The sequence below is a fragment of the Schistocerca cancellata genome, chromosome 9, assembly GCF_023864275.1.
Source record: "Schistocerca cancellata isolate TAMUIC-IGC-003103 chromosome 9, iqSchCanc2.1, whole genome shotgun sequence".
NCBI classification, from domain to species: Eukaryota; Metazoa; Arthropoda; class Insecta; order Orthoptera; family Acrididae; genus Schistocerca; species Schistocerca cancellata.
Genome location: NC_064634.1, coordinates 15,870,217 through 15,890,287, shown reverse-complemented (window position 1 = coordinate 15,890,287; position 20,071 = coordinate 15,870,217). Strand labels below are relative to the sequence as shown.

Genomic DNA, 20,071 nt, shown 5'->3' with positions numbered 1-20,071 from the left:
AGTTTTGTAAAAATCAACCTTAACAACAACAAAATATTAGCATTAAATGTGGTCACCGCAACTAACCATCGCCCCATTACAAATACAAGTTCGATAGTTGGCGGTTCAACTTTGGTAGGCTATAACTTTCCTGGTTTTTCTAGTATCTGTTGAAACAGTTCTTGCCTGCTTTCAGGCAGAAAAGACATACTCATGGTTCGGGCCAGGGTTTTTCTAGAACTCCACACCTTCTACATGACGAGTGAACAGGCTGATGTTTTACCGACCGGGGTGGCGCAGTGGTTAGACACTGGACTCGCATTCGGGAGGACGACGGTTCAATCCCGCGTCCGGCCATCCTGATTTAGGTTTTCCGTGATTTCCCTAAATCACTCCAGGCAAATGCCGGGATGGTTCCTCTGAAAGGGCACGGCCGACTTCCTTCCCAATCCTTCCCTAATCCGATGAGACCGATGACCACGCTGTCTGGTCTCCTTCCCCAAACCAACCAACCAACCAGGCTGATGTTTACTGCTTTCGTGGCGAATACATTCGTCTACGTATGGCTTGTGTGCCTTGACCTGAAGTAATAAATTATCTTTGTACACAGAGGATGAAGCAGCAGCTACAGAAACTGTTTTCTGAGCCAACAAAGTGTTTTACACATCTGGACTAAATTGAATGTCCGGTCATTGTCATCGCTGTCAACACTGTTGTCACTAGAAGGCATTTCATCAAATAATATTCGGTAACGTTCTTACTCTGTCACTCTTAGATTTACTGGATGGAGAAGAAAGGCGGTCGTTAGAGCCACTAACCACACACAAATCCGTCTGTGCAGTACAGCAAATTCTATTCGAATAAAAAGTAATATTACATGTAGACTGATCGAAGGTCAACATATAAATACACTCCTGGAAATGGAAAAAAGAACACATTGACACCGGTGTGTCAGACCCACCATACTTGCTCCGGACACTGCGAGAGGGCTGTACAAGCAATGATCACACGCACGGCACAGCGGACACACCAGGAACCGCGGTGTTGGCCGTCGAATGGCGCTAGCTGCGCAGCATTTGTGCACCGCCGCCGTCAGTGTCAGCCAGTTTGCCGTGGCATACGGAGCTCCATCGCAGTCTTTAACACTGGTAGCATGCCGCGACAGCGTGGACGTGAACCGTATGTGCAGTTGACGGACTTTGAGCGAGGGCGTATAGTGGGCATGCGGGAGGCCGGGTGGACGTACCGCCGAATTGCTCAACACGTGGGGCGTGAGGTCTCCACAGTACATCGATGTTGTCGCCAGTGGTCGGCGGAAGGTGCACGTGCCCGTCGACCTGGGACCGGACCGCAGCGACGCACGGGTGCACGCCAAGACCGTAGGATCCTACGTAGTGCCGTAGGGGACCGCACCGCCACTTCCCAGCAAATTAGGGACACTGTTGCTCCTGGGGTATCGGCGAGGACCATTCGCAACCGTCTCCATGAAGCTGGGCTACGGTCCCGCACACCGTTAGGCCGTGTTCCGCTCACGCCCCAACATCGTGCAGCCAGCCTCCAGTGGTGTCGCGACAGGCGTGAATGGAGGGACGAATGGAGACGTGTCGTCTTCAGCGATGAGAGTCGCTTCTGCCTTGGTGCCAATGATGGTCGTATGCGTGTTTGGCGCCGTGCAGGTGAGCGCCACAATCAGGACTGCATACGACCGAGGCACACAGGGCCAACACCCGGCATCATGGTGTGGGGAGCGATCTCCTACACTGGCCGTACACCACTGGTGATCGTCGAGGGACACTGAATAGTGCACGGTACATCCAAACCGTCATCGAACCCATCGTTCTACCATTCCTAGACCGGCAAGGGAACTTGCTGTTCCAACAGGACAATGCACGTCCGCATGTATCCCGTGCCACCCAACGTGCTCTAGAAGGTGTAAGTCAACTACCCTGGCCAGCAAGATCTCCGGATCTGTCCCCCATTAAGCATGTTTGGGACTGGATGAAGCGTCGTCTCACGCGGTCTGCACGTCCAGCACGAACGCTGGTCCAACTGAGGCGCCAGGTGGAAATGGCATGGCAAGCCGTTCCACAGGACTACATCCAGCATCTCTACGATCGTCTCCATGGGAGAATAGCAGCCTGCATTGCTGCGAAAGGTGGATATACACTGTACTAGTGCCGACATTGTGCATGCTCTGTTGCCTGTGTCTATGTGCCTGTGGTTCTATCAGTGTGATCATGTGATGCATCTGACCCCAGGAATGTGTCAATAAAGTTTCCCCTTCCTGGGACAATGAATTCACGGTGTTCTTATTTCAATTTCCAGGAGTGTATAAACAATTACTACTAAATATAGCCGTATAAAGAAGAGCTACAGAGAGAAATGCACGATACTTTCAAGAACAACACAATGCATGAAATAGCAGCTCGTGTCACAAATGTACGGCAAAAGTACTGCACTGTGATTCCCACGTCACTTAGTGGCACATTAGTCAACAATTAGTTGGTTAGTTGAGAGAACTACCACCCGTGAGCGGTAACCTGAGAAAAATATATGGTTAGCCACACTAACCACCACGCTTTCAAAGCGTCTATATAATATGATAGGTTACAATAACGCCCACCCTTCAAAGTGTTAACTCGAAAAACAGATTTCTTCAACCTCTGTTTTCACCCTTTAGCAATGGCTGTTCGTAATATTCAAATAATGGTAGGTCCCCGATTACAACATGGTTTTTGTGAGAGTTTCAATAAATTAGACTCAATAGCAGGAGACTGGTGATTTTTTGTAGTACTCAACCACTTATCGCTTTTCGAGAATAGCAGCGAACCGTAAATGGGCCAAGTTTTCTTTTATTTGCTTATTTAATTTAATATTACGATTCTATGTATCTTGACACTGAGAGAGCCAAAATTTATCAATCTTGTTCGATTTCTACGTTTACTACAGAAAACAACAGAAACAAAATAACCGAAAATCGGTTATTTCAGAAACCGGTTATTATGAGCGGTTTTAACAGTGACGTTAAACATCCCTGAAAAAAAAGCGATATAACCGAAAACCGATGATTTCAGCGATAACCACCATCTCTAGAGCAAAGCTGAACAGTGTAATGGTCTACTAATGGAAGGTGGCAGGTTTCAGGTGTTAGCTAACGCAGGCGACACAGCGTTAGCGAGCGAGAGCGACCAAGAATTTTGAGGAGACGTACAAAAGGGTAGCCACAGCAGCAAGTAAAGCGCAACTACTCATCAATGCACAAAGCACTACGTGGAACTAAATATTCTCTGGGACAGGTGTGTCCAGCCTTTTAGCTTACCTGGGTCACAGTGGAAGAATACGATTATTTTGTGCCCCCCCCCCCCCAAAAAAAATATATATAAAAGTCTGAAATTTTATATATGAAATTTCATTACTAATTTTTTTATATAAGTAATCGAAAACCATAGAATTAATGTGACATTTTATTTTGATTTTGGGAGCTACTGTGTCAATATCACGTTCGATAAAAGTGAAAGCAATTCTCACGATGTTCATCTAAGATTTTGGTTCTATTTTTACTGTTTGTGTGCTGTACTGTTGAAAATAACTGTTAACAAACGTGTCCTTCCAAACAAAGTTGACATATATGACGCATGACTGTGCAGCAATCTCTGAGCATGTATGATTTGAGAAAGTCCATCAAATATACATGATCAAATTTTTCTTTTAGTTGTATGTCACACTGCAACTCTATGCATTCCCTCTGAAAATCTTCTGGCAACGTATCCACATTGTTTGTAAAAAGAGTCGCATAAAATACAAAACAACTGATTGTTTTTTCTAAAATCCTGGAATTGATTTATAAATTCTTCCGTCAAACCGGGAAGAATGGCTGCGTCTTTAGGACTATGATCTAACATAACTTTACAAAAAAAGTATTTTTTTTAAACGACTCCGTGATACATGTTCACTTCTTGGGATGCTCTGATACTCCCTTTGCGCTGCATTCGGTTCGTGGGCCGCGGGTTGAACACACGTGCTCGACTGATCACAGTAGACTAAGAAAAATTCATGTGTGTTCATCAGTTCATGTACCTGGGAAGCTAGTACAATCGGTTCAAATGGCTCTGAGCACTATGGGACTTAACTTCTGAGGTCAGTAGTCCCCTAGAACTTAGAACTAGTTAAACCTAACTAACCTAAGGACATCACACACATACATGCCCGAGGCAGGATTCGAACCTGCGACTGCAGGGCCTAGAACCGCACGGCCACTTCGGCCGGCGCTAGTACAATTGTTACATCCAAAGATGTACGAGTAAATGAAATAATTTCTGCTATCTACAGACATCTGTTCGTCCTCAGGGATACGTTGAAGGCAAAAGCTGTATCACACGCAGCCAAAGTGAAATTGTTCAATGCTGTTATTCTCTACGGTTCAGAGAGCTAACTAAAATGGAAACGAAATCACATTTGAAAGAAAGGCGATGAGAAGAATCTGAGGCCGGGTGAGGGACGGAGATACTTGGCGAGCAAGAAAGAGTGATAAAACTCATAAGATGATTAATCAGCCTAACTTTTTACAACAGAGTAACAAAAGAGCAGACGACTACAATGGGCAGGTCGCGTAATCCGTATTTCAGAGACCCGAGTTTTGAAGCAAGGCTTCATTGCTCACATTACTACAAGAAGTCTTCAGGACAGGCCAAGCAACAGCCGGGAAGACGGCGTAAAGAAAGATGCGGAAGCTTTTATTTTTTGAATTGGGTTGGAAACGGCAAAATGCAGTGGCGACTGACTTGTGACGCAGCACGTCGCCCAAAGAGCTGGCCGCGCGGGATAGCCACAAGGCGCCTTGTCTCGGTCGGTCCGCGCCGCTCCCCCAGTCGGATGTTCGAGCCCTCCTCCCTCGGGCATGCGTGTGTGTAAGTTAGTTTAAGTCAGATCAAGTAGTACGTAAGCTTAGGGACCGATGACCTCAGCAGTTTGGTCCCATAAGGCCTTACCACACATTTCCAAAGAGCTGGAGACCGCGTGGTAAGCAAGTATCTGGCGGTAAGTAATACTCTCCAGCTCAGATTTGTCCTTTACTCGAGCTGCGCAAGATGTTGTTGAGTCGTTGGGATTCAGCATAGTACGTTTGTACTAACTGATGACCTTCGACGTGTGACGATCAGTGGGGAAAGTGGCTGGCCATGTGGAGTCTCTGTCCCTAACACAAGATGGATGACTTCTCGAATTTTTTATTCCGCGTATTTGAGACGGGAACAATTTGTGAACAAGACAGATGCAACTGTAAGTGACACCACACTACGCAACACCCACTAGAAATTGTTATTTTCACCGTTATAACTAGGTCTTTGGCATTAATGTATTCATTAACGTAGCGGCTGCTGAGTGAACAGTACAGGCAAGGCTTTACGGTATTTAACTGTGTCCAACAGCAACGAGGGCACGTTTAATGCTTCGTAATATCTGGTGGGAGGTACTACACAGGGAACAAGAGCCAGTGAGCGGTACGACATACGGAAGACTTCCGCCCTTACGCGGAGCGATAACCGAACCACTTTAGCAGCAGCTGTGCCGCAGACAACTCTCTCTTCCGCACTCACCAGCCGCGTGACCGGCGGAACCGCAACACTATTCAACTCTGACAACATGCACAGCTCGCTGTGAGCTAAAAACGCTACTCATCTTTCTCGGTTCACTTCACTTTTTTCAAAATTTCCAGTGTGATTGAAGTTCAACCATATTGAAAACTAACAAAAGGAGTTCATAGGTGATACAGCGAATATCACTGCAATATATCTGTGCGACGTAATGTTAGGATACACATGGGCACCGTAACTGCAGTACAAAATTAGAAATGTGGATCAACGAAAAAAACAGTTTCCATGTTTTATACTGACATTCTGTATATCCTCAATTTCAGGTCTTGAAAGCTCCTGCTGAAAACAATGTGGCCAAAGACAGTGAATGCGACACTGATTGATGTCCCTACTTAACAACAGTAGAGGGAGAATGACTTTTACTGCCTATTATTAAAGCTGTCTATGGCTGAAAAAGGAGTTTATTATGCAGCAACAAAAACGTTTGATCATTTGCCCAATAATACAAAATTTCTAACAGATAACAAAGTAAGTTTTAAATCTAACTTAAAACCGCTTTTCCTGGATAACGCCTTCTGTTCTAATGACGAATTTCTACTTAACACGTGGTAGCCAGTACGGGTAAAAAGCATTGTTTTTAAGTGTAGTTGCATGGGTAGGACTAACAAAATAATATCTTCGTTAATGTCAACAATAACCACGTATAGACATTCTTACTTGTTCCACTTCATTTGGATAAAATAATCTTTCACATGGTCCGTGGAACATGTAACTAACTAACTAACTAACTAAATGACTTGCTATGGAATGGATACTATATGTTTAGTACATACATTCCCGTAGACTGCTAGTCCTCATGAGTTTTTCTGTTGCCATCCAGGAGGCCTCCGTGCAGGAAGCCTTTATCATTCAGTCGCGTCAGATAGCTTCTTACCTGTAACACGAAATGAACCAAAAAGGTGTAGGGCATTTTGTTTTATATGAAATAAATGCAGCTCTCTTTCTCTCTCTCTCTCTCTCTCTCACTCACTCACACACACACACACACACACACACACACACACACACACACACGCACACAAAAAAACTCTCTACCTATCCATCTATCTATTTATCTATCTATCTCGTTTAGCCAATTCGCAGCATTGAATTTCAACGTTTTGGCAGTGTCCATCCGCATAATCTCCTAGCGAAGTGAAGGACTCAGACTGTGTCTAAAGTTGCTAGCGTTCTCTAAAGTCACTAAAGTTGCAGAAAAGCTTAGCACGAAGTTTCCAAGCGTTTCCTCCATCGTTTGGGTACCGTTGTACTCAAGATGTGGCAAATTTACTTTAAAATTAGTAGCCAGATGCCTTTTCTGTCCCTACAATCGTCAATTAATCTAAAAGGGAAGGAAGCCTTATGCACCATTTCCCTTTCTTTTGTGTATTCTGTGTTGATCGTATTTTAACTGCCTATGTGTCGTATTTACTTAAGCGGAGATTGGAGACCAGTTCAGCATTCGCCCGAACATGCGTGCAAAACCGCCTCCAAACCAGTAAGGCTCACCAGTGTTCCAGACAAACCGTAGTTCTCGATCTTCAACTGTCACATTCCTGTCACGCAAGCTAGCGCACCGCGCGTTAAGTTGTAGGAGCAAGTCAAAGAGAGTAAGTGTGAAGCAGCAGATGAAACAGCAGTTGACTGGCGTAACAAGAAGAGCAGTTCTTTTTTTTCAGATCAGCTGTCGTTGTGATAATATATCTAACGAGGAGTAATCTAGAAGTAATTCCCGCAATGGTGAAATGTGATTAGATTATCAGTAGTGGTAATTTGTCGTGCGCACACTTTACAGAAATAGCCTGTTAATGGGCCATATTACTTCGGCATTAATATCTGTGCGCTTATGAGCAACAGATACCTTCATCATAAAATGCCGATACCCTCATCATTTTATCATTCGATACCATCATTCTATTGTCTTTTTTCCCAGCGTTTAAACGATGTCGCTGGAGAGTGGAACACCAGTACAAACTGAATACGAACTTATTAATTCGGTCCTAAATGCTTGTCTCAGTGATATTAGAGAGATATCAGCATAATTTTATGCTGTGTTGTATTGAAAATAAACTGCGATTTGAAAGTGGGTAATTTGTTTACGTCAATAACAAATTAATCATTAATTTCCTTTTCTCGAAGTAGGTTCCCCTCTACTCTGCCACCTACCACCTAATACTGACTCTACAGATCGAGGATGCATTGTATAACGTACACTTAGCTCTCTGCTAGCTAGTGCTTTTCCTGTGTACCGTCACATTAAAGTTATTACTTGTTTATTATAAACACAAAGCACTAAACACAACTACTTTAAAAATATTTGCGAGAAGTGCAGTGCTCTAATTAGTGGTAGGTGCAGGCTACAAAATCACCGTTATTATATCTATTTTACAGAATGAGATTTTCACTCTGCAGCGGAGTGTGCGCTGATATGAAACTTCCTGGCAGATTAAAACTGTGTGCCCGACCGAGACTCGAACTCGGGACCTTTGCCTTTCTCGGGCAAGTGCTCTACCAACTGAGCTACCGAAGCACGACTCACGCCCGGTACTCACAGCTTTACTTCTGCCAGAACCTCGTCTCCTACCTTCCAAACTTTACAGAAGCTCTACCAGCACTTGCCCGCGAAAGGCAAAGGTCCCGAGTTCGAGTCTCGGTCGGGCACACAGTTTTAATCTGCCAGGAAGTTTCATATCTATTTTATTTTGCGAATACAAAACATTTCTTATTGAAATGAAGTTTTTTAATAAAAACTGCAATAGCAGTACTATTATTCAAGTAGCAGGGCAGAGTGTTTAAGCATCTCCCTAACTCTCTGATTTAAATGGTTGTTATAGATATTTTCTAGCTTCAATGGCGTTACTTGATCTATATTGTCGCAGTCACGAGACTTGTAACGCCACTAATGGCTACTGCCATCCCTAGGCAGAGCAATACAAGATGAGTAAAAAACGATTTTACAACTTTGGAATAATATAGAAATGTACTGATATAACTTACAGAATCATCAAATGTGTCATTTAGTAGCAAACACCTCAAGTGCGTCAGTACCACATTCCGCCACCAGGAGCGCAGCATGGTGCACAGTTCAAATTGAATGTGTACGGCTCTTTCTTCTTCAGGGAGGAAACTGTTACTGGTATTGTGTGTCTGTATATGCTTGAAAACTTTTTAATTCCACTGATCGACAAAGATGACCGAGATGGGATTGTTTACTCGATAAGTGCTTCCCAAATAGATAGATTGGCCATGAAGAGCCAGTCGCATGACCACCTCGCTCCGCATACTTGACACCAGTGGATTTATTTCTCTGGGGTTTCATTAAGGACCGTGTATGTGTTCCTCCTCTACCAAACAGTTTAGCGGACCTGAGAAATTAAAGTTACGCTACCGTTGCACAAGTGACGTCCAATTTGCTGCAACGAGTGTGGGAAGAAATTAATTACAGGAAGGATGTTTGCCGCATCATAAATGGTAGTCACATAAAACCAAAATGACGCTTGACACTTTTATGTGAAACTTGAAAGATGTTTCTGCAAAATGATGCATTTACCGATTCTGTAAGTTATCTCAATAAATTTCTATATTATTCCAAATTTGTGAAGTCCTTTTTGACTCACCCTTTATATAGGTGGAGCTGCGTGGACACACCTAAATCTAAGGCCACAGATAAATTTAAACCGCGCACGTCACTACCTGTGCGTTGCTGGGCTTTGAAACCAACAACAAGGACACGTGCTGTCATTATGCATATGCATACGTGTGTGAAGACAGATTGGCGACCACCGTTTTCAGTTACTGATAAAATCATGCAATGACTTTTAACAACGTAACAACCTAGTATATAAGAATTATAAATTAGTACTACAATAAACTTAATTTCTAATATGTTCTTAATATTAACACGATACTTATTGTGAAACTGCTGGACAGGTAAAAGGTAAAACACAATGGTTGAAATATTATATTTAACACAATGGTTGAAATATTATACTTAGAGCTATTTCCTTGCATACATTTTACAAGCGCGGGAATTTCTTTCTCTTCCGTGAATTTACCTTCTTTGCTTCACTATGGATCATCTGACTCACCGTTCAACGTGTCTTGGAGGCAACTTTCAGATGCTTCCTAAAAATATACATGTGATACATTTTCGTATGAAGTTATCAGAAATCAAACACACTTTTAGCTATCACGTCCTGCTTTTTCGCAAAATAGTGATTTAAATTTAATTGTTGTTACTAAACGCAGTACAGGTACATAAACAACATTATCACGAAGCAAAATACTTCGGAAAACGTTGATTATTAAGAAAAACGTTGTAGCGAGTCAGATTATGCATCACCGGCAAATCTTAGTTACTTATCGAGTTTCGGATCTGAGGATCAAAAACTCCAGCTGTCTGCACTGTTTCTCAAAACAAAGTAACAAAATTTTCCCGCTAACATCTGTAAGTATATACGTCACAGCACTGGTCGTGGTGCTCCCCGTGGTTTTTATACAGCTAAATGTGATTTCTCACGGAAGTAATCCGTATGTTAACGCGATTGAATCTTGTGCAACCCGACTTCCTTTACAATCGTATCATTACGTGTGCACAGATTGCCTTTTATTTTTTCTATTAGGTGCTAACGACGAGGAAAATAAAAACAATGTTTTAATTTTGTTCTGACATCAAAGGCCTCAGCGTCAAAACATTCATACGAAAAATGTTTACAGCGCAGATTTGTAGGATCGGTTGCCCTGAAAGCGTAACACTCTTTTTCATTACAATGGCCTGTACCTCATCTGTGAGAAACTGTAACCACTGTTAATTATCACGTAAAAAGAAGTTTCAAAGCTCGTATCGTGGACAAAAATAATGACAGTGTAATTAATATTTAATAAATTTTCGCACATAGTTTCCCGATACCATTACGTAAACAATTCCGTACATTTCTATACGACTACACAATCTTAAACGGAAGACTATTCGTATCAGTTCAGTCTATAATTAGTAATATGCCATAGGCTGTGGGTTGGATGGCATATGGCTTCGCATGTACTTCTTCTCTTTCAAAAATATATATCGGACACTAGTGGTTTAAAGAAATAAAAATACACACTCTGGGACGGGTTAATGTCGTTTTTCTATAATCTGATTCTGTGATCTTAAAAATCTGTTAGCAACAGTCGTACCTGTAAAACGATGTCTCCTTCCTTTTACACATTTTCATGTATTACTAAACGGTGCACAAGACTTCAGCATTATAACTGACGAACTAAACTGAAAACACTACAATAAAGAAAAGATAAAATTTCCTCCAAAGCAGTCTGCAACCGGTATTCCATCATCTGTTGATCGAGATGATGGTTTCAGTATATAATAACGTTACGCGCTGCATGTATCATCTATGGTCAGCGGTCTAAATAATATCTCTGCTTGTCATCTGTTAACATCAGCGAAATGGTAAACATTGTCAGAAACTTGGTGCAACTTCTCTGTCACATTATAGGATAATGATTCGAGACATATCTTTGGATTATTTTAAGAATCTCTGGAACAGGTTTCGGAGAGTCCTCGGTTAACACCTTCTTAAATCGACAATAGCTGACGCGTTATATTTGATCAACTGTCAATATCTCCCACATAGATTAAGTAGCAAACAACACTTCAACTTAGGACATCACCACTGGGTTGTGTAGGATCGCTCGTAGCAAGGTAAGATCGTGAGGAGGATAACAACCATATTGTGAGGTGAAATGGAGAACATTGACTGTGTATTGTCACGTTAGAGTGACAACGCGTCTGCCGTGAATGTGCATTTAGCTTTAAGTATACGAAAATCTTGGATTTCACGCCTCTGCTTCAACTATATCGATCACAGCATATTCAGAATAATTTGATACTGGTAATTAGACTGCAGTCTTACCGCTACTAGAAACGCGCGTCAGAAACGTGACAGGCTAGGCGCAACGGCCAAAATTACACGGCCGACAATGGACATCGGTGAACACTGAACTTTTGTAAATCGTACGACAGCTGTTTGCATGCATATCCAATTTATTGATCGATCGATTGCAAATCATGGGCAAATGGGAAGGTAGAAACGAAACGATTAGAAGTCTCCGATACGCGGTGTTGCAGAAGATTGTTGAAAATTAAAAAAATGGTTCAAATGGCTCTGAGCACTTTGGGACTCAACTTATGAGGTCATCAGTCCCCTTAGAACGTAGAACTACTTAAACCTAACTAAACTAAGGACATCACAAACATCCGTGCCCAAGGCAGGATTCGAACCTGCGACCGTAGCGGTCGCGCAGTTCCAGACTGTAGCGCCTACAACCGCTCGGCCACCCCCGCCGGCGTTGAAAATCAGTTGGGGTGATCGATTAAGGAACGAAGATATACTGCATATACTCCCATCATCAGGGGCATCTGCATTCCAGAAGACAAAATATCTTTCACGATAGGTTTTTCTGTAAAGTGAAGTGTACTGCACGAGTTAATTTCTTGATATACCGTGATTTATCTTGCAATATTGTTGGTTTTTAGCACATGCCTAAGACGTTTGATGATAACACTCGTTCGATCACTTCACCGGTACGAACCTTAGTTCACACCTAAAAGAACAAAAACACACAATCAGTGACATAACACAAGGCCTGTCAATTCCGCACATCTCCGCAAAAGACACCTTACCCTGCTGAGTATGGCAGAAGAAATAGAAACTGTCACGTATTCGACGAAACAGCCTGACATTAGCTTGCTGACCTAAAAACAAAACATTCATCAAAAATTTCCCCAATATTGTGACTTACCTTTAATAATGTGGTTCATTCCGTTATGTTACATATTTCTTTCACAGATAACACAAATCAGAAGCGAAATTATATAGGGTATAACAGGCGTTACTGCAGATATTTTTATTGACGACTGAGGACGGTGCACTGAACAACTTTATATCAGTATTTATGCCATTTGCAGACTAATAATTATGGCTATTAGCAGTGGTATGTTTTCACATTGGATAGTACCTCCAAGTACGCGTGGCAAGGACGAGCCATTAACGCTTATTCTCCCCTGGGCAGCGGGTTACGTGCTGAAGTGTGGATGTATGTTTGCAAAACGGTTATTCTGTCACTGCAGGCATAGTTCACTTAGTGGTGCAGTTACGGCCATGCAGAAAACATCGGTGCGTAAAGTTCGTGACATGTTTGTCAGAAGACGGTTCGATGCAGAGAAATAACAATCAGCACGCTGATGTGAGTACCTATTAAGATACTGCACCAATATACGAATATCTGCACTTATACCCGTCAAATCCTGCATAATCTGTGATACAAACAACTCAGCCGCAAATGATCCCTGAATGTAAAGGACATCGCCATTGTCAATCATGTTGTCGTTGTGCCCTTCAGACTGGTTTGATGCAGCTCTCCATGCTACCCTATCCTGTGCAAGCTGCTTCATCTCCAAGTACCTACTGCAACATACATTCTTCTAAATCTGCTTAGTGTGTTCATCTATTGATCTTCCTCTACGATTTTTACCCTCCACGCTCCCATCCACTACTAAATTGGTGATCCCTTGATGCCTCAGAACATGTCCTATCAGCTGATCCCTTCTTCTAGTCAAGTTGTGCCACAAACGCCTCTTCTCTCCAATTCTATTCAGTACATCTTCATTAGTTACGAGATCTATCCATCTCATCTTCAGCATTCTTCTAAAGCACATTTCGAAAGCCTCTATTCTCTTCTTGTCTGAACTATTTATCGTCCATATTTCACTTCCGTACATGGCTACACTCCATACAAATACTTTCAGAAAAGACTTCCTGACACTTAAATTCATACTCGATGATAACAAATTTCTCTTCTTCAGAAACGCTTTCCTTGCCATTGCCAATCTACAATTTATATCCTCTGTATTTCGACCATCATCAGTTATTTTGCTCCCTAAATAGCAAAACATACAATACCCAAATTTATATACTAACTCCCACGATCATATAATTAATTCACTAGGTTTCATGTAGAATCGGGATCACACTTGTTCAAATTTTCTAACTACATCATTATGTCGTTCAGCGGCTTTGATACGTTACTGGCAATTATTTAATCTCTTACACCGCGTCAGAATTTGTTTCACCGTATCATACCGAGCGAGGTGTCGCAGTTGTTAGGACACTGGACTCTAACACGGGAGGACGACGGTCCGCACCAGTCCGGCAATCCTGACTAAGGTTTTCTGTGGTTTTCCTAAATCGCTTCAGGCAAATGCCAGGATGGTTCTTTCGGCAGGTCACGGCCGACTTCCTTCCCCAATCCGATGGGACCGATGACCTCGCTGTCTGCTCCCCTCTCCAAAATCAAAAAACCAAACACCGTATCAGGATGCGAGTTATGGCAGTCCTGAAAGGCTTATTGTATATATCTGTCACAAATCATATAGTCCATTTTACTTGAAATCTGGAACATAAACTGACGGAGTCAGTCCATAGTCGCTCTGTTTTCACGAAATGTAATTCAATAGTCTGACTAGAAACTACTAATACGCACTGTGTGTGCCTACCTCAGCCGACAGATTTATGGCTTGCTACAGATATTTCGCTGGAGGTGACCATCACGTATGCTTCGTGACGATGATAACATTCAACACGGCCGGGTGTGGTCATTGCATGAGCTATCACGATCGAACAACAAGGAAGTAACGGGCTGGACGTATGGTAGCCACTTTCTAGGAAGAAGGCGGGAATGAGCAGTATTTCGACCATTCTCTGCTGATGGCCACGGCGAGCACGGCCCAGCGATCGCCGACACGCGCTTCTTCCCGCCTTATCTGTGGCTGCAACGCTTCCGCGAAAGCGGACCCGCCAGTTCCGGTAAGTTTCAATCGTACGAGAGGCAGACTGCCTCTGGCTGCAAGTCGTACTCACTAAGGGCCTTAGCAACCTATCGTATTAACACTGACGTAGACGTTACTTGGTGTGTTATCCCCGTCCCTTTACGAACCTCTCGGTATGTGTGAAAAGCGTATATTCTGTGAAGTTTTGCTATGCGACGCCGAGCGTGGCCAACGATGATACAGAAGTGACTGCAGTGAGGTAATCTCTGGAACGACTACGCTTACTCTATGTGATAGCGGTATGAACTTCACAGATTTTCTTCGCATTACTCATGGTTGGGGGAAGAGCTGTAATTCATCAAATTATGTCCGATGCTGGGCAAAATACTACTAACTGTATTAAAGGATACTAAAATCGTGATGTGTGGAAATTCTGAAAACATGCAGTTATCTACGTTAATCAAAATGGGTTCAGTGATTTCCTCGATAATTACTGAGTCCTATTTCATGTACCAGGAACTTTCTCTACGTGAGATACAGGGAAGCGTGAAGGCTGATGGGTTGGTCGAACCCATCAACGCGGTCCTCGTGAGTCACGTAACATTTTCAGAAACGGAATTACATGTTACTGTACAACACAGCCAGAATACCGGGACAACCTCCGCGCTTAGCTTCGTCGTTGTACGTTAGACGAACTCACTGGGTCTCAAATCAGGCCCAGCATTTCACGGCAGAGATAGTCATTAGTCCATAAATTATTTCAGCAAAGTTTTTCAGCTTTCTTTCACGGATATAGTATACAGTGTTGGTGTTTGCTGGATTATAAGAGCTAACCACATTCACAATCGTCGGATCTTCGAATCAGACATTCAATATCAGGTGGGCGATGAAGACACTGAATTCTTTTCTGCAAGAAGTGAACACTAGTCACAGTTAACAAACTAAATTGATTAATTCAATCTGATTCGTGCCTGATAGACTATTAACATACATGCCAACTAGACCGTCAACATGTACAGACATTCAATTAATTGTTTTACTTGTCATCCAACATTCAGTTATATAGATATTGTTTAAATATCCTGGTTAAAATATAATATACTGCATAAATACGAAATTAGCACTAAAAGAGAGGAAACAAACAACGAAAACATAAAAATAAACGCCGCCAGTCTTAACAGATTCGAGACTGTATTTTAAAAAAAAAATAAAAAAAAGTGAGGGGTTAAAATGGTAGTTTTAGCAGCTCATGTATTCCACACAGTCCCCACCCCCCACCCCCACCCATCCCAATTGAATGTAGCGCACAGAACGTTCATACAACCATTTGGAAACCGTCCGACGACGAAGTGTGCATGTTTGCGCTTTGTCATTTTGTGGTAGGTTCGTGTTGATGACACCATGTTTCGTCGTTCTCCGGGGAATGATTTGTTCGCGCTTTGCATTTCAGTCGATTCACGGCAGCTGTCTACTCGTCGTTGGCGTACGCTTTCCTCTTCTTCACAGCACTATGGGGATGTCTCGAACAATTGATTTAAAGATGTTTCTCTACAGCGATTTGTGACACAACAAAGTTGATACATTACTGCCGCACGTCCACTGCTTAACACTGCCTGCTCACAACAGGCTAGTCGCATACACGGATCTGTCGTTTACAGTTGTCAGTCAAAACTGCCACCGGAGTCCTGACGTCACATACGTCCCAGGAATAAAATCAGTCTGGGAACTCAATGGACGAGCCGTCTACAGAGCGTCCTAAACCTTTGAGATCAAAATTACAGACGCTAGAGGATCCTGAACTGATATCAGGCACGAACGACAAAGAATGAAAATTTTAGGCAGTACGAAGCCTTGGAGGAACGATGCCTGAGATGATGATGATGATGTTTGGTTTGTGGGGCACTCAACTGCGTGGTTATCAGCGCCCGTACAATTACCCAGTCTTTGCTCAGTCCAATTTCGCCACTTTCCTGGATGATGACGAAATGATGAGGACAACACAAACACCCAGTCATCTCGAGGCAGGTGAAAATCCCTGACCCCGCCGGGAATCGAACCCGGGACCCCGTGCTCGGGAAGCGAGAACGCTACCGCGAGACCACGAGCGGCGGACGCGATGCCTGAGAAGCACATGTTTACTGACTGTTCATGTTTCCGTATCGACGTTGGTGATGCAACCTTTAAAAACAATACACAATCGTCTGTGATGCGCCCACGTCCGAGTTTTCAGTATTTACAGCTGATTACTGACTGTCAAAGATGGAGGTTTCCTCGTTACGCGAATTAGTACATTTAACGAATGTTTATAGTTCGTTCACTAGGTCCTGAAAGAATTCTCGTGGCATGCTGGAAGCGGAGGATTTAAGCTGCGCCACCCGACTACAACCACACGAATTACTGAAAGGAGAGGGTGCGGAGGAAGACAGACGATTTGGCAGAAAAAGCGCAGCTTCCGAGGCGACGCGGTGCCGGCTGCCACTACACGTGTGCTTGTCGTTTGGCACGACACGACGATCACTTCGCAACGGCTAAGGTACAAACGGATACTACACTGTCAAGTCGCCAATGTTGGCAGCAGCCCGCAGCAGCCTGAGGTCAACCGACGTCTGCTGATCGAGAACTAAGCAGCCCTAGTTCAGGACGTTGTGAACACTTTTGCCCAACTTATCTCTCGCATAGGGCAACATACGCCACTGATGGCATCTTACAGCACAATAAACGTCCGTGTCTCAAGGCCTGAATTGTGCTACAGTGGTTTCAGGAGCACGATAATAGCATGGCAGTGAACTCTCATTGATATCCTAATAGGGCGCATCGAGCGTCGAGTCGACGGATGATCATATATGGCGATGCCGTGGGCACCGGTGACGTCATAGCCGGCATCTATTGTACAGGGTGATTCAAAAAGAATACCACAACTTTAAAAATGTGTATTTAATGAAAGAAACATAATATAACCTTCTGTTATACATCATTACAAAGAGTATTTAAAAAGTTTTTTTTTCACTCAAAAACAAGTTCAGAGATGTTCAATGTGGCCCCCTCCAGACACTGGAGCAATATCAACCCGATACTCCAACTCGTTCCACACTCTCTGTAGCATATCAGGCGTAACAGTTTGGATAGCTGCTGTTATTTCTCGTTTCAAATCATCAATGGTGGCTGGGAGAGATGGCCGAAACACCATATCCTTAACATACCCCCATAAGAAAAAATCGCAGGGGGTAAGATCAGGGCTTCTTGGAGGCCAGTGATGAAGTGCTCTGTCACGGGCTGCCTGGCGGCCGATCCAGAACTTTTCCCTTTGCACAAACACCCATTCTCTGTAAACTGTTTATACCAACGTTTAATACACCACCTATCAGGAGGTTTAACACCATACTTCGTTCGAAATGCACGCTGAACAACTGTCGTCGATTCACTTCTGCTGTACTCAATAACACAAAAAGCTTTCTGTTGAGCGGTCGCCATCTTAGCATCAACTGACGCTGACGCCTAGTCAACAGCGCCCCAAGCGAACAAATGTACAACTAAATGAAACTTTATAGCTCCCTTAATTCGCCGACAGATAGTGCTTAGCTCTGCCTTTTGTCGTTGCAGAGTTTTAAATTCCTAAAGTTGCGGTATTCTTTTTGAATCACCCTGTATAAAAAGGGCGCACCAGCAGCGCACCGACAGTCTTATCGCCGGACAACGGCCACGGAGTGCTCGGTCAGAAGCTCGTGGCATTTCATTTCAACCACTTGACGTGCCTGGAAGCCCGAGAACATTTTCTGCGACGGTTCACTTCTGCAGAGCTGCGAGACGTGAATGTAATCAACGGGAGAACCACTGGCAACGCAAAGGAAGAGCTGAATATGCAAACATATGTGAAGCACAGCCTCGAACACTTCACACTGTCCATCGCCATCTCGGAAACAAAGTTGTGTTACGTTCAGTGCGTCATGCCGACTGCCTACGAATGCTTGAGTACAGTCAATATGGAAGAGGAGGTACCTGCACGTGTGCAAGAACAGTCATCAACATGCACGCGTATCATCCCTCATATTACGTATATGTCTCAAAGTAGTGTGTGGTATGTCCTACGTGACAACCATCTGGTCCCCCATCACCACCAGTGAGTACAGGCTTTGAATGTAGGTGATTCCTGACAAGGATTCCGGTTTTCTGAATGTGGATTTGGGCACTGTGAGAATGAGCCCAATTTTCTTAGCAACCTGTTCTTCACAGGTGAGTTATTTACTATTCGAAGCGGCCATATCTGGTCGCAGCACGTTACTCGCGTCGTATTCGAGTAGAACGGTCTACCCGACGGGAGGCCCTAGCCACACGACTTTTTTTACCACGAAAAACACAGGTTTACATCGAATGTGTTGGCCGGAATCAACGGCAGTCGCCAACCACCCTTTTGAATGGAGCGAAGTACAAAGGGGATGTACCACTTAACATGTGTCATCATATCTGCATTCAGCTAGATGGAGCATCTTCACACTTTTCTGTTGAAGTATGTGACATACAGCCGGCCGGAGGCGCTACAGTCTGGAACAGCGCTACCGCTACGGTCGCAGGTTCGAATCCTGCCTCGGGCATGGGTGTGTGTGATGTCCTTAGGTTAGTTAGGTTTAAGTAGTGCATGGGGGCTTTATTTTTATATATATAATAAGAATGCAAATATTTTTGGTAGCTGTCTGTCCGGTTACGCAAGTCTCGTAAACGGCTGGCCCTGACTAGTTTTAGTACGCAATCTGACTGCTTAGAATGATAACAAAGAATGTAAGAAAATTTCTGTTAGCACAATTAATTAATTAAGTCCCCAGCAACTATAAAACCTACGAAACAACAAACACAAGTGTAGCTGTTCTGTATGTGGTAGTATGACTCAACGCACATCTGGCACGGTTCTTCTTCAACAAGACAAGAATTTTTAAATACCAATTATACTGACGTGATAAAGGAAAATTAGAAATACTATAATTGCGCAAGAAAATCAGAATTACACTCTAATACAAGAACACACGCCAGATGCTTTGTTGACTGAACCTGTCATGACACACTATTCAGGACACTGAATGAATAAAAAGAAAAAAGAGTTTATTACCTCCATATATATTGACGAAATGCACTCTGATCATTACAATATCTCCGTTAGAACAACATCTGCTATCTCTCCCATCAAACCACAGCATAAAACATGGAACAACACTCTCCACTACCACATCTCACTCTGACTTCACGACAAGCAGTGTCCACCACAACTTCTCGGGCAGAACTGCCTGCCGCTACTTTTCAATAATCACTGCCAGTGGAGGCGGCGGAACAATACTCTCTGGCGCGATCTTTGGCGCTGTGGCTCAGTGGAGCCACCTTTCAGTAGTTCTAAGTTCTAGGGGACTGATCAACTCAGCAGTTAAGTCCCATAGTGCTCAGAGGCATTTGAACCATTTTATGTGACGTACACTTCGCCAGAAATCTGACTTTGTATCGGAAGGAGAGGACGTTGCTCCCCTGATCTGACATGGGTACATACCAAAAGCCTCTTGTACGTGACAGCAGTCACCGACAAAGAAACACTTTGGGCCACAACACTTCTAGCGTCTGATCAGGTTCGTGCGATGCCTGGCGCGCATGGAAGGGTGCG

The 20,071-nt window shown here is 43.5% G+C and overlaps 1 non-coding gene across 1 annotated transcript; it reads right to left on the bottom strand.

Annotated features, from left to right (window-relative positions):
* Positions 1-8,065: 8,065 nt before the first annotated feature.
* Trnas-aga (transfer RNA serine (anticodon AGA)) lies at positions 8,066-8,140 on the bottom strand. Its single transcript has one exon. It is a non-coding gene; the product is annotated as a tRNA-Ser (tRNA).
* Positions 8,141-20,071: the final 11,931 nt, after the last annotated feature.